At 36.2% G+C, this 11,841-nt stretch overlaps 1 protein-coding gene across 1 annotated transcript in view; it reads right to left on the reverse strand.

Annotated features, from left to right (window-relative positions):
* Window positions 1–6,635, reverse strand: part of LOC106067295 (steroid 17-alpha-hydroxylase/17,20 lyase-like) — a 32,285-nt gene extending 25,650 nt beyond the window's left edge. The window contains exon 1 of the mRNA XM_056036990.1: window positions 6,440–6,635. The gene's annotated coding sequence lies outside the window, so the exon portion shown is untranslated. The remainder of the gene's footprint in view (window positions 1–6,439) is intronic.
* Between the last annotated feature and the right edge of the window lie 5,206 nt (window positions 6,636–11,841).

Below are 11,841 nucleotides of genomic sequence, written 5' to 3' on the forward strand. Positions count from 1 at the left end.
AGTCTACATTTCACACATTTTGAGAATCAGCTGGCTCTCAACTTTATTACAAAGCTTAAGAAAAAAAAAGAAAGACATAAAATCTGTTGGGTTTTTTTGTTGTTGTTGTTGTTATAATTATGACCCCGTTTCGTTTTTTCCAAAACTAGGACATCGGATCACTTGTACTTTAAGATTCTCCTTTTTAAGTATTTTTAAAACTCTTACCCCAGACTGCCCCAGAGCATTTGGGAATGTCAGGCAGAGTTAACAAACGCAACAGGGGAATAAGAGCGGGCGTTGCTAACCCGAACAATTTGTATGAATATAGATAAGTGCTACAGAGGGTAGGCCTAATGATTAATCGACCGTTCAGTGATAAAAGCAAGCTAAGTATTTAAAAAAAAAACTTTAGAAGGAAAACATATCTTATCTTAGGGAAATAACCACACAAAAATAACTGCCATATATCTTAATACTGCTGGAAGAAGTCCCTTATTTATGCAAAACAAAATTTAAATTTATAAATTACCAGTAATTGATTTATTAATTTGTTGTTGATGTTTGTTTTGATGATTCATGCGTTGTCTTCGACTTTGAATAATTGTGCAACATTTCACCTTGATCTAAGAATGGCAAGTGGAAGATCAAACGTATTAAAAACGTAATAAGGGCTGATTCAGGCAACCCATTCCATGCTCTACCAATTAAATTGAAACGATAGACGATACACTATCACGGCTAAAAATTATAAAGTAAGTCCAATGGACAGACCCAAAAGATGATCGCAGAGAGAAATAAATAAACAGATCATGTGATGGCTGCCTGGTCGTGCGGTTTGCGCGCTGGACTGTCGTTCGGATTTATTGATGGTCGAGGGTTCAAATCCTGCACGCTCCCATCCCCCGTCGTCCTGCGGGAGGTTTGGACTAGGAAGTAAACTATCTTCAACTAAACTATCTTCAACTCTGAAGGAACATCCGAAACATGTAAAACATTTTACAAATAAAGTGAAATGTACTTGCCTTTCCGTTACTTCATCCCCGAGTCATAGTCCACAACAACAAGAAAGTGTGTCCGCACTGTTCCAACCTATGACCTGTCCCTGTCGCGTCCGTCCACACTTTCATTAAGTCACGTACAATCCAATTACAGACGTTGTCCGTAGTCTGGGTCACTCCAGTTCGGACTAACAAGCAGTCAGTGATAATTTTTTTTTTAGAAAGGCTTCTGGAATTTTTCCTGGGGACAACTAGTTTGTAGACCAGTGTGACCTATTAGGCACACTTGGTGTGTGTAGTGTAGCTACATTATTACATATCTTAAAGTAACTCACGCCGTTTGTCTGTCTTTCTGTCTGTCTGGGGGGATTCTTTTATACGTTTTTTTCTTCCATTTAACATTCTTGGATCAAGTTGGAAATTTCGGACAATTATTCATAGTCAATGACAACACATGAATACAACTTTTTAAAAAAATTAACCAATAAGTTAATCAATGGTAATTAATTAATGTTTTTTTTTAAATTATTTTTATGATGGAAGTTAAACATTTCAGTGTTGAGATATGGCGGTGATGTGCGTTTTTTTCCTTAGATAAGTAAATTTTGGAGTTTGTTTATTTTATCAATACAATGTGTTGCTTAGATTTTGATTTTCATGTCTGTTAATAATTGGATTACAAAAATTCATCTAAATGACAGGCGACAGTCATAACCCTGGGAATGTGTTTGTATGTATCAATGGGTGTGATGGAGCAATAGGAGTTCACTGCTGATTTTATTACAACTCTGTTGTTTTTTTTTATCTTGAACTACCAATATCATTAGTGGTGACAGAAACGTTTGGGTTCGGAACACATATTTTGGCTTCCGAACAAATGTTTGTCTTCCGAACAATTGTTTGTCTTCTGAACAAATGTTTGTCTTCTGAACAAATGTTTGTCTTCCGAACAGATGTTTATCTTCTGAACAGATAATCTGTTAGACACCTTATTTATAGTTTAGTTATTTAGCGACGCACCATAGAAGACGCATATTGAACGGGACTAGTGACGTTTGGGATATGTTGGGTTAGAGACCGGAAAATCAGTTAGCGATATAATCCTTGAGGGTAACGACGTGTTTAGTGACAGAGACTTTTACTGTGGCCTTTTATTAGAATAAATATATGTGAAGTTGTTCATCAGCGTTGACTACATCTCTTTACTAGTTAAAACCGATGTGTTTGTTTTGTCTGGATTGTTGATCAACTACACGGAATACACCCGAACAATAATACCCAAACGCTTGCAGAGTAATTGGTTGAAATTCAACAGTCATCCATAGTTGACCTCAAGACAACCTGAACGAGCAACATCACAGTTTATCTTCTGAACAGATGTTTGTCTTCTGAACAGATGTTTGTCTTCTGAACAGATGTTTATCTTCTGAACAGATGTTTGTCTTCTCAACAGATGTTTGTCTTCTGAACAGATGTTTGTCTTCTGAACAGATGTTTGTCTTCTGAACACATGTTTATCTTCTGAACAGATGTTTGTCTTCTGAACAGATGTTTGTCTTCTGAACAGATGTTTGTCTTTTGAACAGATGTTTGTCTTCTGAACAGATGTTTATCTTCTGAACAGATGTTTGTCTTCTGAACAGATCTTTGTCTTCTGAACACATGTTTGTCTTCTGAACAAATGTTTGTCTTCCGAACAGATGTTTATCTTCTGAACAAATGTTTGTCTTCTGAACAAATGTTTGTCTTCCGAACAAATGTTTGTCTTCTGAACAGATGTTTGTCTTCTGAACAGATGTTTGTCTTCTGAACAGATGTTTGGCTTTTGAACAGATGTTTGTCTTCTGAAGATGTTTGTCTTCTGAACAGATGTTTGGCTTCTGAACAGATGTTTGGCTTTCGAACAAATGTTTGTCTTCTGAACACATGTTTGTCTTCCGAACAAATGTTTGTTTTCCGAACAGATGTTTATCTTCTGAACAGATGTTTGTCTTCTGAACAGATGTTTATCTTCTGAACAAATGTTTGTCTTCTGAACAAATGTTTGTCTTCCGAACAGATGTTTGTCTTCTGAACAGATGTTTGTTCTCTGAACAAATGTTTGTCTTCTGAACAAATGATTGTCTTCTGAACAAATGTTTGTCTTCTGAACAGATGTTTGTCTTCTGAACAAATGTTTGTCTTCTGAACAGATGTTTGGCTTTCGAACAAATGTTTGTCTTCTGAACAGATGTTTGTCTTCTGAACAGATGTTTGTCTTCTGAACAGAGGTTTTGCTTTCGAACAAATGTTTGTCTTCTGAACAAATGTTTGTCTTCTGAACAAATGTTTGTCTTCTGAAAAGATGTTTGTCTTCTGAACAAATGTTTGTCTTCCGAACAGATGTTTATCTTCTGAACAGATGTTTGTCTTCTGAACAGATGTTTATCTTCTGAACAAATGTTTGTCTTCTGAACAAATGTTTGTCTTCCGAACAGATGTTTGTCTTCTGAACAGATGTTTGTTCTCTGAACAAATATTTGTCTTCTGAACAAATGTTTGTCTTCTGAACAAATATTTGTCTTCTGAACAAATGTTTGTCTTCCGAACAAATGTTTATCTTCTGAACAGATTTTTGTCTTCTGAACAAATGTTTATCTTCTGAACAGATGTTTGTCTTCTGAACAAATGTTTGTCTTCTGAACAAATGTTTATCTTCTGAACAAATGTTTGTCTTCTGAACAAATGTTTGTCTTCTGAACAAATGTTTATCTTCTGAACAAATATTTGTCTTCTGAACAAATGTTTATCTTCTGAACAGATGTTTGTCTTCTGAACTAATGTTTGTCTTCTGAACAAATGTTTATCTTCTGAACATATGTTTGTCTTCTGAACAAATGTTTGTCTTCTGAACAAATGTTTGTCTTCCGAACAAATGTTTGTCTTCCGAACAGATGTTTATCTTCTGAACAAATGTTTGTCTTCTGAACAGATGTTTATCTTCTGAACAAATGTTTGTCTTCTGAACAGATGTTTATCTTCTGAACAGATGTTTGTCTTCTGAACAAATGTTTGTCTTCTGAACAGATGTTTGGCTTTCGAACAGATGTTTGTCTTCTGAACAGATGTTTGGCTTTCGAACGGATGTTAGGCTTCAAAATGAACTTTTGTCTTCCGAACGGATGTTTCACAATTTTAACTCCCATTGAAACGTTAATCAGTACTCCCAAGTCAAGTATGTGACATGAGTACTGGATAGAAAAGATGGTTGGTAATTGTGCTGGTCTCATGACACCCTCGTTGACCGTCGGTCATTAAATGTTTAGTCACAAGTCCAAAACTTTTTTTCCAGCCCAGGGTCATTAAGCTATGGATATTCGGATTCCATTTGCCAAAGTCCTCGGATAATGGCATGGCTCATCGAACATACTTGGAAAAAACGACTCTGAGGCAACTCCACTGCATGACTCAGAGCATGTCATCTCTACCCTGAAACAGAAGGCTTTGTCCCAGCAATACAGGGCCAAGTTCTAAGAACTAAAAAAATAGGAAAAAGCTTATCTTTAAACTCGATGTTGTTGACTAATACCGAAAGTGCGGAAATCTGAAAGATAGCCTCCTTATTACAAATAATCACCATTGGAAGTCCTCGGGTCTACCGATTACTTATTACACTGGGATAGACCTATTTTAACTGACAAGACGGTGGATTTAAATCGCTCACATTTATTGTTTATCAATAGAAAAAAAAAGAAAAATCCGCAGCCATAATTGACATCGCCGTACACATTATCCCACAATAAAAGAGAAATTGAATTGAAAAAAAAAAACACGAAGGAAATCTAAGCTTAGATATTAAGTAACTATGGAAGCTATCCAGAGTAACAATACACCCTGTTGTCATAGCAACCGAAACGATAAAATCAACTGACCTCGACGACATATTCGAAGCCATAAGCATTCCTAAGTGGATCCTTATTACCTGCCAAAGGGCAATAATGCTGCAGACCTGCCACATCATTACAAAATTTCTCAATGAACACTGTTAAAGGGGCTACAACTATTTTTTTTTTCCCTTTATAACAAAGCTGGACCCTGGCAGTGCCTTAGAATGAAAATTAATTCACTTCCAAAATAATAATAATTATAATATAAATAATAAAGTAAACAAGGTGAAACTACCAAACTAGATAAAATTGTGTTGTCATTGTTTTTATTTATTTTGTTTGTTTTTTTTGTTGTTTGTTTTTGCGTAGTAATCCGATATGTATTATCTCGTTGCAATTCATGAATGAATGTTTAAGTTGACTGTAAACAATTTGTTTTGTTTTCACTATGGAAGATGTATTACGACGAGTAGCACATCATATAATGTTGATCCATCGCCCATTCCATGATAGTTCATAAGTCATTCAAGACACAGTTTAATCTATACACATTCCGTAATGGTTCATGGTGTCTTATCCATATCTTCATGTGTGTGTTGTCCGGAATCATTGACTCTCTCAATCATTCAAAGTTGTTGTTTTTTGTTGTTGTTGTTGTTTTTTTTAAAATTCTACAATGGAAATGAGGCTCCAGATCACAATTGACCTTTACGGAATTGAATAATCAACTATCTTAGCAAATGTCCTTCAGAAATCCCTTGTGTCTCCAACATTCAGCCATGGCCTTGCTTCTGTTGTCCTCAGCATTAGATACAGCATGGCTCATTATGGGTTCAGTCACAATCAACTTACATGAGGGATGGTAGGGGGGAGGGCCACTATCGAATTCCCGAACCAAGGCCCACGAGTACCCCGCTGCGCCGCTGGATTAGAGCTGTTCTAAGTGACAGTAAGTAATACAATATGCTACTTTCTATTCAGTATCATGACATTTTATCATTTATTTGTCATTAAAGACGTGTTATCCACACTGTAAGACTTTGGATTTAAATATTTCTCATACAAATATCAGGGCTAACACGACATTATATTTAATAAGTACAAAACACATTTGCTTTTACGTTTAAAAAGCAATATATTAATTTTTATTTGTATGGTTACATGTATTCATCTAGAATAGTCTTTCCCAGACTGTGTTTCGCTGAACCCTAGTGTTCCTCGAGGCCTGAATAGGTGTTCCACAATCTACTGGAATAATTAAACTGAGTTAATTAAAACATCAATAGACCACCGCGTGAATTAGTCTCTCTAAAAAAAATATGCAAAGTGTTCGGCTAGATTATGTAAATGTGCAGATGAGGAGATGGTTTGGGAATCACTGCTCTAGAATCATAATAGGATATTGATGTCATAGAATTAAATACCTTTGGTTATCTAATAATAGACATTTTTCGTTTATGGCTATATGAATGTGCATGTTCGATGGTGTTATAGAAAACTCTATAAGCTCTTTATAATTTGCCTTGCTAATTTCAAAATTAAAAATAGTTAATTATGTAAAAGAATATTATAATATGAAATGTATTTAGTTACCTTGAAATAGTCTCCCCTGATCACGTTCGATGCCCGCCGTCTCATTCATAAAATACACAAGAGAAAAAAAAACTGTTTGCCCTGCAAATGTATCCAAAAATAAGTAGATCTAGAATCTAGTAGACTTCAAATCACACTAGGAACTAGATTGCTGAGAATTGTAGCTAGTCGCAATGATAAACATGATGCCATAACTGGGACTGAAAGAAAAAGCCAGCTGTACTCTTTCTCGGAGGCTGACCACCCGAGAGTCTGTTCCCAGCCGGGCTGATAAAAAACCCGGGTATCTATGTTTTTTTTTTTGTTTTTTTTTAAACTCTTCGTTGTAACTCTTTTTGGTAAGAGTAATTTTAAGTGTGGTTTTATTTTGTGTAGAGTAGGAATGATGACTTTAAATAGTTTAGCTCATTAAATATGTACGTTTAAATTATTATTTTAAAGCATAAAATATTTAAGCTGTAGCGTGTTTCAATTCAGATCAATAAAAAGGGTAGTTAGGTTTATGGAAAATATTTTCAGATTTCCCAAGTGGGTGACATAAAGGTAATGAGAAGGCGGGGCCGGTATTAGATAATTGGAGGTCCTAAGAGAAGTGATTTTGGTGACCCCAAATAAATTAGAAAAATAAAAAATAAACTGCAAAAAAAAATATTAAGCAATTTATTTAAAACCTAGTGAACTCCAAGGATAACAGTGGGCAAAAGTTATTTCTTTTAAATTTTTTTGAGTCCTGTACGAGGCCCCCACCAATTAGAGGCCCTTGGCGGCTGACAAGTTCGCCTATGCCTAAGGCAGGCCCTGTGAATGTAGAGTTGCTTTGAAAATTTATTTTTACATTTTTAAACCCATTAGGTTATTTAGGAAGCGGGTTGAACGGACTTTTATTCCCACTTGTCTAGTCTACGTGACCAGATGAAGAAAAAAAAAAGATAGAGAGAGAGAGGAGTTATGTTATGTTTAAGTGGAGAGGAGTTATGTGCGCTTGTTTGCTGCTGATATGTTGGTACTGTGAGTGAGGGTGTGTGTCTGTTCCTCTGTTTGTGAATGCTGCTTACGCACTGCTCGGTACGGAGACTGAGATATGTGTTCATGTCTACCTCATCTACCACAACACTGTCAGTTCTTTCCCTCGGGCAGACGTGAAACTGGCTAATGAACAAGGCGCGCATTCATTCAAAAACTATTTACATAGACATTTGAATGAAGTTTCAAGAGCACGAGGTTTTATTTTTTTTTTTGTTGAAATGTCCAATGAGAATACATTCATTTGTTGAAGGCTGTTGTTTTCCTTGAACTCTTTGATGCCATTCCTACGTCATCGCGATTCAAAAGAGGTTCCCAAACTAGGATCAAAGATCATATTTACATATTTTGTTTTAGATGTCATTTCATTTTAAAGTTATTAGATCTATATCTCATGACAAGTTGAAATGTGTGTATTGTTAATAAAAGTTATGTTGAGTTTTTGTTGAGTTTTTGTTAACAAGTTTGTTCAACCTATTTAAAATTCTACAAAACATGGAATGGGTTGCCTGAGCTAGCCAGGAAAACCAGTGACTTGGCAGAATTTAGGTCTTTGGTTAACATGCATGACCAAATGCATGACGCGTAGGACGTAATCATCATCTATTTTGATGTAACGTCTATATCATATAAGATAAGATAATACACCTACATCGGTTTAGTTGTACTAGCTGCCCGACAGACCAACAACAATGAGATAAGGGCCGTTTTTGGGGCCTTCCAGATATTATATGCCGATGCTAAGCATTTTTTGAAGTAACGTCTGTATTATATAAGATAAGATTCCTTAGTGGCCCAGAGCTATCACTTGTTTTGACTATAAGTAAATCCAGCCCTGCACACCGGGGAACTCACCCATTTTCTTTTCGAAATCAGCAGTGTGGGTGCCCGAGATCAAACGGCCTTTTTATGGGAACGGTGTGTAGATACTGACAGTTGGGGCCGTTTCCATCCGGATGCCACGTTAGAGCTGGGAAGCTTTGATATATATCACAGCGCCAAAGAAACTAACAAAAACATGAAGCCTCTGTTAATGAATCAACTATAATGGGTCAGAGTAATTGATTTTTAAATTAATGAAGCTTACATCCAATTCTAATCAAACCTCAGCGCCTGCTAACTTTGTGATAAAAAAACAAAGCTTATATCAACTCTGTCTGTTTGTCTGTCTGATACAAATCTTGTACACGTTAGTTCTTCCACTTCCAATCCTCGTATCACTAGACATGTTGCACAGTTATTCATTGTCGATTACAACACGTGAATTAATGAAAAATAAAGTTGATTAATTAGTGGTGATTAATACATTTTGTTTTCGATAGGAAAAGGGAAATAAATCGTGTATCATTGAGAAATATGCCAGTAATTGTGTGGTTCCTTTCCTTCTATAAGTTTTTTTAAAGTATTTTTTTTAATTTTTACTTGTTTTTCTTTTAACTCTTTTTAATGCGATTCCTACGTCATTTTGAAGAAACTGAACTACTGGCTAAATTGCACAGTCTACAGCAGCACTTGCAAAACTGAAAACAATCTGAACTAACAAAGGCATAGCCTTTGACATTAAAATCAGACTTATTCTCTCCCTGGTCACGACGAATTTCTTAAATGAATGCGAATCTGGGACGCTGACTACAGAACTCGATACCTTCCTTCAGGGAACAGTACCAGGAAGAGAAAGAAGAGGAAGACAGATAAAGCGATGGGAAGACAACCTCAAAGGGCTGTCAATGAAGGAAATTCTTTCCAAAGCAAAGGACAGAGAGGAATGGAGAAAGACGATTGACAGATATTGTGTGGTGCCCCAAAAGGATAGATGAACTTGAAGGTGGTTGCTTGCTAAGTACCTTTCAATTCCAAATTCGAGTCTTTTATTCTTTTCTGTAATTTTTTTTCTTCTTCTTCCGCTATTGTCCTCCAACTAATATCACTTAACAGAGTTACTCCTCTTCCCAGACGCTCTCTAAATGACGACTAAGAATCTAAATAACTTTTTAATGTTTATGTACAGAAGGAGATGTCGTAGAGTGGTCTATCTTGAGCGTCTCTTTTGTCACTACTCTTATTGCGTCTCCGAGATTGTCGTATTTTCTGATCCCAACTATTCTATATTAAGTTTACTTAAATTACTTTCTCAGATCTAGTGAATATGTATCCTAACACTAGCCTAACAATATTCTAACACGGCGGTCTCCCATAAACTGAGATGAACTGCTCAGTGGTTTTCAGATCTGGCATCTTTCCATTTCATAGTTTTCTTCTATACGATGTTGTGAGGCTAATTTCTTGTTCGCTCCTCTCTGGGGACAATCCATTGACATGTTTCTCTAGATTGTTCACAGTTTAGTTGATTTCGTCTTTTCAGCGCTTAACGTTCCCCTTTCAGACTTGCGATCTATAGGACAGATGATATAAGGTCATCTGTTTCTGTGGCCAACGGTTAACGCTCATGTGGCCAGCACAACGTCCAACCGTCTTTACTTTCCCCAACTCATGGGCACCCTAAAAATCCCGAAATTGTAAATACCAGTCTTCATCAAGATTCGAACCCCAGGTTCGAGAGCCAAGCGCTCAATCCTTCATCCACCCCGCCCACTTTTCAGCGCTTAATTCCATTATAGTGCTAATTTTTAATTTAAAAAATGTCAACGTCAATGTGTTTTACAAAGCTTAAATTAACTCACTCTGTCTGCCTGTCTGTCTGTCTGTCTGGTAAAACGTTTGTAGGCTACACGTAATTTCTGCCACACCAATTCTTGGAGCAAGTTGAAACTTTGAGCAATTATTTATTGGTGTGGACAATACATGAATCAATTTTTTTTTCAAATATTGTCAACCAATTTAATCAACTAATTACTGGTAATTAATTATTTTGTTTGATACCAACAAGGGAAGTTAATCTTTCAGTATTCAGGTATATGGCTTAATATGTAGGGTTTGGTCCTTTATATAATTGAACACGTCATTTCTCCTACAGACTATCCATTCTCAGATTAAGTTGAAATTTTAAACAATTATTTATTGTACTTAACAAAACATTAGTCAATTAATTATTGGTAATTAACTGTTTTGTTTTATATCAAATAAGGGAAATAACTTTTAAATTATTATATATATACTATTTATAGTTATAAGAGCGGAGTTCTTCCCCTTACATAAGCTTTGCTGTTGTAGTTGTTGTTTGTTTATTTTTTATTTTTTTTAAAAAAGGGATTTTGTAATATTTTGCTTTTTTTTTTTAACTTCGCGTTGATTTTTATTCGTAATAGCCTACACTGATAATGATTAGTCTGACATAATCTTTCAACCTCTCTGTCAGAACACTACAGATACAAGCTAGTCCACACATACCAATCGTAGATACTACAAGCAATAGCTAAACCCATTGAGTCTTTCAAGCAGTTATTGCCAGGGCTAACTTTGTCAGGTGTAAAGTGAGGGTGGTGAGATGGGCCTCTCTTGTGAGAGAATCCTACCGGTCAAAATAATCAATATCTATGACCTGGTTCCACATAGCAGAGCACGGCTATCAGTACGCAGGCCTACCTATATATATAGAGACCCACTACGTAAATCTACTAGTATTATTATGTATACATAAGCAAATAGTTATATGTTTTGCAAATAATTAGATAAACTCAGCAAAGTTTATAGATGAAGTCAATGTTTCCTGCCATTAACTGTACGCAAAGCTTTATTAAAAATGAAAACGTAGCCGTTTAGAACAATAAGTCAACACTTATACAAGTATATAAAGGCACATTCCTCGTTCCATATGCTAGGACAAATTTGTACAAATACTCCTTCTTTCCTAGTAATTAGAGCATGGAATGGGTTGCCTGAGCTAGCCAGGAAAACCAGTGACTTGGCAGAATTTAAGTCATTGGTTAATATGCATGACTAAATGCATGACGCATAGGACGTAAGATAAGATATTTACATGAGTATTTAACTAACTCTGCGTGCTTCAAGCTGGTCTGTCAATATTTTACATTTAGTTTACATTTCAGAATAGTGACTTATGACCAGGCCGCCTAGTTGGGATGATGGGTGCATGCAGCAATGCATTTAAAGTCAGAAAAAAAAAATACATAGGTATTAGTTTTTGTGATATAATCATCATCATCGTCATCAAACTCCATTAGAGTGAGGGCTTGAGAGGCTCAAATCCTCTCTTGCAAAAGCCTTGAACAGAAACCCTGCTGTCTTGCGTAGTGCATGAATGTCGCCATACAGGTCGAGAATTTTGAGTTTCCCAGACCTGTCGAGACGGAGATCAGCAAGTCTGGGGCAGTCAAACAGAATATGAGGCACGGTTTCCTCTTCTTCCCCGCAGCGAGGGCACCGTGAATCGAAATTTGGCCATAGCCGCGAGAAATATG

This window comes from Biomphalaria glabrata, chromosome 7, assembly GCF_947242115.1.
Source record: "Biomphalaria glabrata chromosome 7, xgBioGlab47.1, whole genome shotgun sequence".
NCBI lineage: Eukaryota > Metazoa > Mollusca > Gastropoda > Planorbidae > Biomphalaria > Biomphalaria glabrata.